Source organism: Drosophila montana, unplaced genomic scaffold (assembly GCF_035044405.1).
Source record: "Drosophila montana isolate Dmon_TW-CO22-7 unplaced genomic scaffold, ASM3504440v1 contig_3733_1, whole genome shotgun sequence".
Classification (NCBI taxonomy): Eukaryota; Metazoa; Arthropoda; class Insecta; order Diptera; family Drosophilidae; genus Drosophila; species Drosophila montana.
In genome coordinates this window covers 1-14,258 of record NW_026998620.1, presented here as the reverse complement: position 1 = coordinate 14,258, position 14,258 = coordinate 1, and the positions used below count along the sequence as shown (strand labels likewise).

The 14,258-nt window shown below is 35.0% G+C and overlaps 1 long non-coding RNA gene across 1 annotated transcript; it reads right to left on the bottom strand.

Moving 5' to 3' along the window:
• Nucleotides 1-180: 180 nt before the first annotated feature.
• Nucleotides 181-1,034, bottom strand: LOC135436366 (uncharacterized). Its single transcript, XR_010437506.1, has 2 exons — nucleotides 750-1,034; nucleotides 181-686 (listed from the first exon to the last, which is right to left on the bottom strand). It is a non-coding gene; the product is annotated as an uncharacterized LOC135436366 (long non-coding RNA).
• Nucleotides 1,035-14,258: the final 13,224 nt, after the last annotated feature.

Sequence of the window (14,258 nt, the reverse complement as noted above, 5' to 3'; positions counted from 1 at the left end):
AGCCTTCTACAATGAGAAAATCAACTACATATATGGCCTTCAATGTTTTTAGCGAGAGACAGTTAAAAGCTTAGTAATTTTTTATTTTGGCGATAACAATGACAATGGACTTCAATTTTAATTTGTGTTTGAGTTTTCTGACAAAAACTTTTCGATAATACCTGATTTGGGTTTCTTACCTGCTTTTGCTGCATAGTCTAAGTTCAAGTGATTTTTTAATTGTACGATTAATGTACGATGTACGCTAATACTATCATTACTCCTACTATGATTTGTACTTTATCTTTATCTATCTATCTAAAACAAAAAACTCTTGCTATTATTAATTACTGGAAGACATAATTTGTACTCTAAGCCTTAATTTAACCACTTTTGTATCCTTAATTGTATAGACATTTTTATTGTATATCATATTTACAAGCAAAAAAATACTGTATTTGTGGGAGAATTGTATCATGAAAAGGATATGCGGGAGAATAAATATATATTATACCTAAAACAAAAATCAAGCAACAAAAAAATATAAAATAAAATGTATAAAACACAAATTCAATAAAAATATTAATAAAGAAAAAGTATTATCAAAGTCAGATCAATATTTTATCCAATAACATATATTGAAGTCAGATCTGCGAAGCACATTTAAACTCAACGCAAAGGCACATTCCAAATATTGCAAAGGTTATCTAAAACGAGAAAGAAGAAATATATTCAGTACGGCGAAGATTCAATACCCTTACAGATCGAACCTTTTCCATTTGCCAAGAGCCTACTTTTCTACCAATCGTCTCTATGGCTATATGATATAGTTGTCTGATCCAGCCGGTTCCGACAAATGTTCTGGTGTTGCACCAGAAGGAAGGACGTCTGGAAAGTTTCATGACGATAGTTTTAAAACTGAGAGACTAGTTCGCATAGAAACGGACAAACGGACATCGCTATATCGACTCGGCTGGTGATACTGATCCAGAATATATATACATATACTATATATATAATATATATACTTTATGGGGTCGAGACACAATTATAATACCCTCTGCAAGCGTATAAAAAAATGACAGATAAATAGGATCACACATTTTAAATAGTGGGAATAGTTAAGTATTTATATTTATAATTATTAAATTAATTAAATATTTATAATTTAATGGAATGAATCCTCTAAAAATTGAAGCTCATTGAGTTGAACAAACGCCTTAGAATTTGGTATACTAAAGCACACTTGCGCCTTAGTTAAGAAGTTAATTTTTCAAAATGAATGCCTTTAAAGTTTTACAGCCAGCAATTAAAACACATTGCTTCTTTTGCACACACACACACACACACACATGCTGGATGAGGAATATTAACAATTATACGCACCGTAGGCAGGCAGCTTTATTAAACTTCGTTGTAATTACAACATGTGTTGTGCCACTTTTAGCTATGTACATATATGTGTGTGTGGATAGGTATGTTGGAATGTGTGAGGGTTTGCATACATTTACCTAATTAAATAAAATAATGTTAACGCAAGAGTTGCGGAGGGCGCGAGAATTCGCCATGAAGTTGCTCCCCCCCTGATTGCGCCTGTTTTTTAGCTTTTGGTCGCACATTTGCCTTACAATCGGAAAAATCAACAAGCTTGACTGCTCGGCTGGGAAATACCCTGTGTCCAAGTTTAAAACACATAGCATACATATACAGCGTATAAGTATTTTAAATGTATATACTTAGAGTATGTACTTTGGCCTGCCTGATAATTATCGTTTGCTTAAGCGAATTCTCAGCCCCTTGCAGTGCTCATTTGGTGGGTAAGGAGTGGAGTGGGTCGGGGGAAAAGAATTTGGCTAATTGCGTTAAGGCTTTTGCCTCTTGAAAAGTAAATATTTAGTTGAGAAAATTCACTTTGTGTTCGCATTCGAATTTGTTGCCCATTAAGTTGCTCTCATATTGACTCTGAGCGCCGGCATTCATTTGCATATGAAATTGTTGTTTAATTATTGTGGCAATTGGCAAATATCATTTAAAATGTTGATTAATTTGTGGCAGAATAACTTTTACTCCAGAAAGCAACTCCGCGTCTTCCATGTCATATTCATTATCCAAAAACTCGGTCATATACATTTTGCTGTCAACCGAAAAGCAAAAGTGCATAAAGTATGCACATGGAGCAGAATGGGGCATACAATATTTGCATTGAAATATTTTTGCAAAAATAATTACATGCACATGCCCTACAAAACAGCAAGAACGAAACGCTGTTTATGACTGGAGACACGAGAAAGGAGACAGGAGACAGGAGACATGGCACAGGCGACCGCCGCACGAGGTTTTCTGTGGTTTTTGGCAATGTCAGGACACGACACGGCTCGACAAAGCCAAATGGCAAGAAAACTTCTGCAGTTGTTGTCGTTGTTCTCGTTGTTGTGTGAGTTTTGGGGGTTGGATCTGCTGTTGCTGTTATTGCTGGTGTGGCAAGTAGCATCTGCTGTTCGGCCTGAGGACACGCGATGGGGCCGGTCACAGAAAACAAAACGAGGCAATAAAAGGTCATAAAATAAAATGCAATTGATATTCAAAAGGGAAATTGCAGAAAACAATCAAACACGGCACAGAAACAGTACCAACCACACAGGAGAGCGAATTACTGGCGGCGAATTGCCGAAGGGGCTCCTACCAGGAGCGCATGCTCTACAGCTGCGGCCCACTCCAGCTCCCCATTATGGACGAGCAGCGGAGAAGCGCCTTAAGGGAGAGGTGTTGCAATGGGACTGCTGGTGCGGCGAATTTCACACGGATTCTGTTGAAAGCCTGACCTAGTTCAACATGTTTGCAGGTTGGTTGGCGCTTCGGCTCCTATTTGCTCTACGATTTTTCCAACATTTTATGCAGCTCCTGCAGCTTTTATGGTTGCCTGAATGTGCCGCTGTTGTTGCATGGCATTTGTTGTCGTGGCGTGGTTTGATTTAATATTTCAATATATGCACTACCTAGAGCCACACTGATGTCGCAAGTACACATGCAAGTATATTGCTGAATTAAATCAAGTCAATTTTTTTTTTATCATTCATTTTGCGCCAAATGAGCTGCAGAAGCTTCAGCTGCTACCCAAAAAATTAGATAACGTTACTAAAGTCCTGAGGCTTATTCAGCTCCATGCAGTTTTCAATTTCGCCCAAGTCTATTCACGCCGGAGTATATTCTGTTGAAAATCGAAATGCATGCACACTGCGCAACAGGGGTTCTGCCACAAAATATGCAAACAATTTTCAATTAAAAATCAATTTTATGCTTCAACTGCAGCTAAGTGCAAAAATAGTTGTTGTTGCACCCCGAAAAGAGCGTCTAAAATACAGGTAGCCCACCAGATGCACAAATATTAAGCGAAGTTCATAGCCACATTGGCAACATTCAGGGCCTTCCTCTTCTCACAAAATTTTGTTTAAAGTGCATCTTTAATCAGCGGTTGGATTGTTTTAAAAATATAAAATAGGCGAAGTTTGGGCAAGAAGTTTTCAACTGTCAAAGGGCTTAATGCTGGAATTTGCATTTAATTTTTGTGAGTTTTTAGTTTCTTAGAAATACAGAAGTTGAGGGAGCGCTGTTGAAAGTTAGAAGCAACAGTAGCTGCAGCTGTTGCCTCGCCAAGAAGAGGAAGCTATCTGACCATTTGCACATGTAAGCCAAGTTAAAGCGGAAAGCAGAGCAAACTGATGCTCTCAATTAGATGCAATCATATACAGTAATCAAGGGGGCAAAGGGCAATACTAAAGACAAGCTGACATTTGATTCCATTTTTTGTACACACACACTTGGCAAATAACAAAAAAAAAAACAATTTAAAGGAACTCTACTTTTCTCTATAATTCTCGGTGCGATGAGAGCCACATTACATGCACCCAGCTTCAAGTCGAGTAATTGGCAATTGATGGCCAAGTAACCCCGAAGGATAGGGGATTCTGAGGTCGCGGCGCGTTTAGAAATTTTCATAAAACTTTTTATGGTTGCCATTTGTGGCGTGCTACAATTGTTGCCAATTTCCGCTCAAGGAGATGTGTGCCTTAGTCTTGCTCATGCCGAGGGAGACCTCAATATTCATGGGAGATTCTTGCGAAGTATTAGAGTAGCCCACAGTTCTGCCAACCAAAATCAGCTACATATCCAATTACATTTATAGATATTGCGCACATTGTACCAAAAATACGCACGTTATAGCTGACAAAATGTACGAAAAACACCTAAATAAAGCTTAAGCACTGTACGAAGCAGAAAATGCGGGGCTGTTTCACAATATGGAAACGAGAAATGCAACATTTGAGCTGCTACTGAGCGCACATTATCAGAGGTGTTAAAAGTTATGCAACTGCAACTTCTTCAAGCATCGAGACGAGTTTTCCGATCATTGTCACTTGTACGCCCCGAATACAACAGACCGTGGTTACAACACGTCAGTTCGTTTCGAAAATGTCAATCGATGGTACGGATCCTTACGAGCCCAAAATGGTATATCATTCGAAAATTTCGAACCGACCCCGATTTTCAGAAAAAACGTGATGTCACCCCTTGCCATTTTGTTGATTTTGGTCAAAATTTAGATTCTTATTTGTTTGATGCCAATCGATAGTACTGATCCTTACGAGTCGAAAATGGTATAAAATTCCCAAATCGAATACTATTTGGCCGAGCTATTCAAAAAAATCATCAAAAAACGTTGACTTTACAAACGAATCGGTTTTTGGTCAACCTCTTTTTTCAACCCGTCGATTTTTAAAATGTTTGAATGCAGATTAATAGTAAAAATAAAAATCTAAATTTTGACCAAAATCATCAAAATGGCAAGGGGTTACATCACGTTTTTTCTCAAATTCGGGGTCGGTTCGAAAATCGAAACTTTTTTGATGATTTTTATTGAATATCTCGGGTAAATGCTGTCCGATTTTGAAATGTTATACCTTTTTGAATTCGTAGGGAGCCCTACTATCAATCTGCATTCAAACATTTTAAAAATCGACGGGTTGAAAAAAGTGGTTGACCAAAACCGATTCGTTTGAAAAGTCAACCTTTTTTGATGATTTTTTTGAATAGCTCGGCCAAATAGTGTTCGATATTGGAATTTTATACCATTTTCGACTCGTAAGGATCAGTACTATCTATTGGCATTAAAAATCGACGGGATAAAAAAAGGGGTTGACCAAAAACCGATTCGATTGTAAAGTCAACATTTTTTGATGATTTTTTTGTATATTTCGGCCAAATAGTGTCCGATATGGGAATTTTATGCCATTTTGGACTGGTAAGGATCAGTACTATCGATTGGCTTTAAAAAAAATGAAAATCTAATTTTTGACCAAAATCATCAAAATGGCAAGGGGTTACATCACGTTTTTTCTCAAATTCGGGGTCGGTTCGAAAATCGAAACTTTTTTGATGGGTTTTATTGAATATCTCGGGTAAATGCTGTCCGATTTTGAAATGTTATACCTTTTTGAATTCGTAGGGATCCCTTCTATCAATCTGAATTCAAACATTTTAAAAATCGACGGGATAAAAAAGTGGTTGACCAAAAACCGATTCGTTTGTAAAGTCAACCTTTTTTGATGATTTTTTGGAATATCTCGGCCAAACAGTGACCGATTTGGGAATTTTATACCATTTTGGACTGGTAAGGATCAGTACTATCGATTGGCATCAAAAAAATAAAAATCTAATTTTTGACCAAAATCATCAAAATGGCAAGGGGTTACATCACGTTTTTTCTCAAATTCGGGGTCGGTTCGAAAATCGAAACTTTTTTGATGATTTTTATTGAATATCTCGGGTAAATGCTGTCCGATTTTGAAATGTTATACCTTTTTGAATTCGTAGGGAACCCTACTATCAATCTGCATTCAAACATTTTAAAAATCGACGGGATAAAAAAAGTGGTTGACGAAAAGCCGATTCGTTTGTAAAGTCAACCTTTTTTGATGATTTTTTTGAATATCTCGGCCAAATAGTGTTCGATTTGGGAATTTTATACCATTTTGGACTGGTAAGGATCAGTACTATCGATTGGCATCAAAAAAATAAAAATCTAAATTTTGACCAAAATCATCAAAATGGCAAGGGGTTACATCACGTTTTTTCTCAAATTCGGGGTCGGTTCGAAAATCGAAACTTTTTTGATGATTTTTATTGAATATCTCGGGTAAATGCTGTCCGATTTTGAAATGTTATACCTTTTTGAATTCGTAGGTATCCCTACTATAAATCTGCATTCAAACATTTTAAAAATCGACGGGATAAAAAAAGGGGTTGACCAAAAACCGATTCGTTTGTAAAGTCAACATTTTTTGATGATTTTTTTGAATATCTCGGCCAAATAGTGTCCGATATGGGAATTTTATACCATTTTGGACTGGTAAGGATCAGTACTATCGATTGGCATCAAAAAAATGAAAATCTAATTTTTGACCAAAATCATCAAAATGGCAAGGGGTTACATCACGTTTTTTCTCAAATTCGGGGTCGGTTCGAAAATCGAAACTTTTTTGATGATTTTTATTGAATATCTCGGGTAAATGCTGTCCGATTTTGAAATGTTATACCTTTTTGAATTCGTAGGTATCCCTACTATAAATCTGCATTCAAACATTTTAAAAATCGACGGGATAAAAAAAGGGGTTGACCAAAAACCGATTCGTTTGTAAAGTCAACCTTTTTTGATGATTTTTTGGAATATCTCGGCCAAACAGTGACCGATTTGGGAATTTTATACCATTTTGGACTGGTAAGGATCAGTACTATCGATTGGCATCAAAAAAATAAAAATCTAATTTTTGACCAAAATCATCAAAATGGCAAGGGGTTACATCACGATTTTTCTCAAATTCGGGGTCGGTTCGAAAATCGAAACTTTCTTGATGATTTTTATTGAATATCTCGGGTAAATGCTGTCCGATTTTGAAATGTTATACCTTTTTGAATTCGTAGGGAACCCTACTATCAATCTGCATTCAAACATTTTAAAAATCGACGGGATAAAAAAAGTGGTTGACGAAAAGCCGATTCGTTTGTAAAGTCAACCTTTTTTGATGATTTTTTGGAATATCTCGGCCAAACAGTGACCGATTTGGGAATTTTATACCATTTTGGACTGGTAAGGATCAGTACTATCGATTGGCATCAAAAAAATAAAAATCTAATTTTTGACCAAAATCATCAAAATGGCAAGGGGTTACATCACGATTTTTCTCAAATTCGGGGTCGGTTCGAAAATGGAACTTTTTTGATGATTTTTATTGAATATCTCGGGTAAATGCTGTCCGATTTTGAAATGTTATACCTTTTTGAATTCGTAGGTATCCCTACTATAAATCTGCATTCAAACATTTTAAAAATCGACGGGATAAAAAAAGGGGTTGACCAAAAACCTCAAAAAAATAAAAATCTAAATTTTGACCAAAATCATCAAAATGGCAAGGGGTTACATCACGTTTTTTCTCAAATTCGGGGTCGGTTCGAAAATCGAAACTTTTTTGATGATTTTTATTGAATATCTCGGGTAAATGCTGTCCGATTTTGAAATGTTATACCTTTTTGAATTCGTAGGTATCCCTACTATAAATCTGCATTCAAACATTTTAAAAATCGACGGGATAAAAAAAGGGGTTGACCAAAAACCGATTCGTTTGTAAAGTCAACATTTTTTGATGATTTTTTTGAATATCTCGGCCAAATAGTGTCCGATATGGGAATTTTATACCATTTTGGACTGGTAAGGATCAGTACTATCGATTGGCATCAAAAAAATGAAAATCTAATTTTTGACCAAAATCATCAAAATGGCAAGGGGTTACATCACGTTTTTTCTCAAATTCGGGGTCGGTTCGAAAATCGAAACTTTTTTGATGATTTTTATTGAATATCTCGGGTAAATGCTGTCCGATTTTGAAATGTTATACCTTTTTGAATTCGTAGGTATCCCTACTATAAATCTGCATTCAAACATTTTAAAAATCGACGGGATAAAAAAAGGGGTTGACCAAAAACCGATTCGTTTGTAAAGTCAACCTTTTTTGATGATTTTTTGGAATATCTCGGCCAAACAGTGACCGATTTGGGAATTTTATACCATTTTGGACTGGTAAGGATCAGTACTATCGATTGGCATCAAAAAAATAAAAATCTAAATTTTGACCAAAATCATCAAAATGGCAAGGGGTTACATCACGTTTTTTCTCAAATTCGGGGTCGGTTCGAAAATCGAAACTTTTTTGATGATTTTTATTGAATATCTCGGGTAAATGCTGTCCGATTTTGAAATGTTATACCTTTTTGAATTCGTAGGTATCCCTACTATAAATCTGCATTCAAACATTTTAAAAATCGACGGGATAAAAAAAGGGGTTGACCAAAAACCGATTCGTTTGTAAAGTCAACATTTTTTGATGATTTTTTTGAATATCTCGGCCAAATAGTGTCCGATATGGGAATTTTATACCATTTTGGACTGGTAAGGATCAGTACTATCGATTGGCATCAAAAAAATGAAAATCTAATTTTTGACCAAAATCATCAAAATGGCAAGGGGTTACATCACGTTTTTTCTCAAATTCGGGGTCGGTTCGAAAATCGAAACTTTTTTGATGATTTTTATTGATATCTCGGGTAAATGCTGTCCGATTTTGAAATGTTATACCTTTTTGAATTCGTAGGTATCCCTACTATAAATCTGCATTCAAACATTTTAAAAATCGACGGGATAAAAAAAGGGGTTGACCAAAAACCGATTCGTTTGTAAAGTCAACCTTTTTTGATGATTTTTTGGAATATCTCGGCCAAACAGTGACCGATTTGGGAATTTTATACCATTTTGGACTGGTAAGGATCAGTACTATCGATTGGCATCAAAAAAATAAAAATCTAATTTTTGACCAAAATCATCAAAATGGCAAGGGGTTACATCACGTTTTTTCTCAAATTCGGGGTCGGTTCGAAAATCGATTGATTTTTGATGATTTTTATTGAATATCTCTGGTAAATGCTGTCCGATTTTGAAATGTTATACCTTTTTGAATTCGTAGGGATCCCTACTATCAATCTGCATTCAAACATTTTAAAAATCGATGGGTTAAAAAAAGTGGTTGACCAAAAACCGATTCGTTTGTAAAGTCAACCTTTTTTGATGATTTTTTTGAATATCTCGGCCAAACAGTGACCGATTTGGGAATTTTATACCATTTTGGACTGGTAAGGATCAGTACTATCGATTGGCATCAAAAAAATAAAAATCTAATTTTTGACCAAAATCATCAAAATGGCAAGGGGTTACATCACGATTTTTCTCAAATTCGGGGTCGGTTCGAAAATCGGAACTTTTTTGATGATTTTTATTGAATATCTCGGGTAAATGCTGTCCGATTTTGAAATGTTATACCTTTTTGAATTCGTAGGTATCCCTACTATAAATCTGCATTCAAACATTTCAAAAATCGACGGGATAAAAAAAGGGGTTGACCAAAAACCGATTCGTTTGTAAAGTCAACATTTTTTGATGATTTTTTTGAATATCTCGGCCAAATAGTGTCCGATATGGGAATTTTATACCATTTTGGACTGGTAAGGATCAGTACTATCGATTGGCATCAAAAAAATGAAAATCTAATTTTTGACCAAAATCATCAAAATGGCAAGGGGTTACATCACGTTTTTTCTCAAATTCGGGGTCGGTTCGAAAATCGAAACTTTTTTGATGATTTTTATTGAATACTCGGGAAATGCTGTCCGATTTTGAAATGTTATACCTTTTTGAATTCGTAGGTATCCCTACTATCTGCATTCAAACATTTTAAAAATCGACGGGATAAAAAAAGGGGTTGACCAAAAACCTCAAAAAAATAAAAATCTAAATTTTGACCAAAATCATCAAAATGGCAAGGGGTTACATCACGTTTTTTCTCAAATTCGGGGTCGGTTCGAAAATCGAAACTTTTTTGATGATTTTTATTGAATATCTCGGGTAAATGCTGTCCGATTTTGAAATGTTATACCTTTTTGAATTCGTAGGTATCCCTACTATAAATCTGCATTCAAACATTTTAAAAATCGACGGGATAAAAAAAGGGGTTGACCAAAAACCGATTCGTTTGTAAAGTCAACATTTTTTGATGATTTTTTTGAATATCTCGGCCAAATAGTGTCCGATATGGGAATTTTATACCATTTTGGACTGGTAAGGATCAGTACTATCGATTGGCATCAAAAAAATGAAAATCTAATTTTTGACCAAAATCATCAAAATGGCAAGGGGTTACATCACGTTTTTTCTCAAATTCGGGGTCGGTTCGAAATCGAAACTTTTTTGATGATTTTTATCTCGGGTAAATGCTGTCCGATTTGAAAGTTATACCTTTTTGAATTCGTAGGTATCCCTACTATAAATCTGCATTCAAACATTTTAAAAATCGACGGGATAAAAAAGGGGTTGACCAAAAACCGATTCGTTTGTAAAGTCAACCTTTTTTGATGATTTTTTGGAATATCTCGGCCAAACAGTGACCGATTTGGGAATTTTATACCATTTTGGACTGGTAAGGATCAGTACTATCGATTGGCATCAAAAAAATAAAAATCTAATTTTTGACCAAAATCATCAAAATGGCAAGGGGTTACATCACGTTTTTTCTCAAATTCGGGGTCGGTTCGAAAATCGATTGATTTTTGATGATTTTTATTGAATATCTCTGGTAAATGCTGTCCGATTTTGAAATGTTATACCTTTTTGAATTCGTAGGGATCCCTACTATCAATCTGCATTCAAACATTTTAAAAATCGATGGGTTAAAAAAAGTGGTTGACCAAAAACCGATTCGTTTGTAAAGTCAACCTTTTTTGATGATTTTTTCTCGAATATCTCGGTCCAAACAGTGACCGATTTGGGAATTTTATACCATTTTGGACGGAAGGATCAGACATCGATTGGCATCAAAAAAATAAAAATCTAATTTTGACCAAAATCATCAAAATGGCAAGGGGTTACATCACGATTTTTCTCAAATTCGGGGTCGGTTCGAAAATGGAACTTTTTTGATGATTTTTATTGAATATCTCGGGTAAATGCTGTCCGATTTTGAAATGTTATACCTTTTTGAATTCGTAGGTATCCCTACTATAAATCTGCATTCAAACATTTCAAAAATCGACGGGATAAAAAAAGGGGTTGACCAAAAACCGATTCGTTTGTAAAGTCAACATTTTTTGATGATTTTTTTGAATATCTCGGCCAAATAGTGTCCGATATGGGAATTTTATACCATTTTGGACTGGTAAGGATCAGTACTATCGATTGGCATCAAAAAAATGAAAATCTAATTTTTGACCAAAATCATCAAAATGGCAAGGGGTTACATCACGTTTTTTCTCAAATTCGGGGTCGGTTCGAAAATCGAAACTTTTTTGATGATTTTTATTGAATATCTCGGGTAAATGCTGTCCGATTTTGAAATGTTATACCTTTTTGAATTCGTAGGTATCCCTACTATAAATCTGCATTCAAACATTTTAAAAATCGACGGGATAAAAAAAGGGGTTGACCAAAAACCGATTCGTTTGTAAAGTCAACCTTTTTTGATGATTTTTTGGAATATCTCGGCCAAACAGTGACCGATTTGGGAATTTTATACCATTTTGGACTGGTAAGGATCAGTACTATCGATTGGCATCAAAAAAATAAAAATCTAATTTTTGACCAAAATCATCAAAATGGCAAGGGGTTACATCACGATTTTTCTCAAATTCGGGGTCGGTTCGAAAATCGAAACTTTCTTGATGATTTTTATTGAATATCTCGGGTAAATGCTGTCCGATTTTGAAATGTTATACCTTTTTGAATTCGTAGGGAACCCTACTATCAATCTGCATTCAAACATTTTAAAAATCGACGGGATAAAAAAAATGGTTGACGAAAAGCCGATTCGTTTGTAAAGTCAACCTTTTTTGATGATTTTTTTGAATATCTCGGCCAAATAGTGTTCGATTTGGGAATTTTATACCATTTTGGACTGGTAAGGATCAGTACTATCGATTGGCATCAAAAAAATAAAAATCTAAATTTTGACCAAAATCATCAAAATGGCAAGGGGTTACATCACGTTTTTTCTCAAATTCGGGGTCGGTTCGAAAATCGAAACTTTTTTGATGATTTTTATTGAATATCTCGGGTAAATGCTGTCCGATTTTGAAATGTTATACCTTTTTGAATTCGTAGGTATCCCTACTATAAATCTGCATTCAAACATTTTAAAAATCGACGGGATAAAAAAAGGGGTTGACCAAAAACCGATTCGTTTGTAAAGTCAACATTTTTTGATGATTTTTTTGAATATCTCGGCCAAATAGTGTCCGATATGGGAATTTTATACCATTTTGGACTGGTAAGGATCAGTACTATCGATTGGCATCAAAAAAATGAAAATCTAATTTTTGACCAAAATCATCAAAATGGCAAGGGGTTACATCACGTTTTTTCTCAAATTCGGGGTCGGTTCGAAAATCGAAACTTTTTTGATGATTTTTATTGAATATCTCGGGTAAATGCTGTCCGATTTTGAAATGTTATACCTTTTTGAATTCGTAGGTATCCCTACTATAAATCTGCATTCAAACATTTTAAAAATCGACGGGATAAAAAAAGTGGTTGACCAAAAACCGATTCGTTTGTAAAGTCAACCTTTTTTGATGATTTTTTGGAATATCTCGGCCAAACAGTGACCGATTTGGGAATTTTATACCATTTTGGACTGGTAAGGATCAGTACTATCGATTGGCATCAAAAAAATAAAAATCTAATTTTTGACCAAAATCATCAAAATGGCAAGGGGTTACATCACGTTTTTTCTCAAATTCGGGGTCGGTTCGAAAATCGAAACTTTTTTGATGATTTTTATTGAATATCTCGGGTAAATGCTGTCCGATTTTGAAATGTTATACCTTTTTGAATTCGTAGGGATCCCTACTATCAATCTGCATTCAAACATTTTAAAAATCGACGGGATAAAAAAAGTGGTTGACCAAAAACCGATTCGTTTGTAAAGTCAACCTTTTTTGATGATTTTTTTGAATATCTCGGCCAAATAGTGTCCGATTTGGGAATTTTATACCATTTTGGACTGGTAAGGATCAGTACTATCGATTGGCATCAAAAAAATAAAAATCTAAATTTTGACCAAAATCATCAAAATGGCAAGGGGTTACATCACGTTTTTTCTCAAATTCGGGGTCGGTTCGAAAATCGAAACTTTTTTGATGATTTTTATTGAATATCTCGGGTAAATGCTGTCCGATTTTGAAATGTTATACCTTTTTGAATTCGTAGGGATCCCTACTATAAATCTGCATTCAAACATTTTAAAAATCGACGGGATAAAAAAAGTGGTTGACCAAAAACCGATTCGTTTGTAAAGTCAACCTTTTTTGATGATTTTTTTGAATATCTCGGCCAAATAGTGTTCGATTTGGGAATTTTATACCATTTTGGACTGGTAAGGATCAGTACTATCGATTGGCATCAAAAAAATGAAAATCTAAATTTTGACCAAAATCATCAAAATGGCAAGGGGTTACATCACGTTTTTTCTCAAATTCGGGATCGGTTCGAAAATCGAAACTTTTTTGATGATTTTTATTGAATATCTCGGGTAAATGCTGTCCGATTTTGAAATGTTATACCTTTTTGAATTGGTAGGTATCCCTACTATCAATCTGCATTCAAACATTTTAAAAATCGACGGGTTAAAAAAAGTGGTTGACCAAAAACCGATTCGTTTGTAAAGTCAACCTTTTTTGATGATTTTTTTGAATATCTCGGCCAAATAGTGTTCGATTTGGGAATTTTATACCATTTTGGACTCGTAAGGATCAGTACTATCGATTGGCATCAAAAAAATAAAAATCTAATTTTTGACCAAAATCATCAAAATGGCAAGGGGTTACATCACGTTTTTTCTCAAATTCGGGGTCGGTTCGAAAATCGAAACTTTTTTGATGATTTTTATTGAATATCTCGGGTAAATGCTGTCCGATTTTGAAATGTTATACCTTTTTGAATTCGTAGGGATCCCTACTATCAATCTGCATTCAAACATTTTAAAAATCGACGGGATAAAAAAAGTGGTTGACCAAAAACCGATTCGTTTGTAAAGTCAACCTTTTTTGATGATTTTTTTGAATATCTCGGCCAAATAGTGTCCGATTTGGGAATTTTATACCATTTTGGACTGGTAAGGATCAGTACT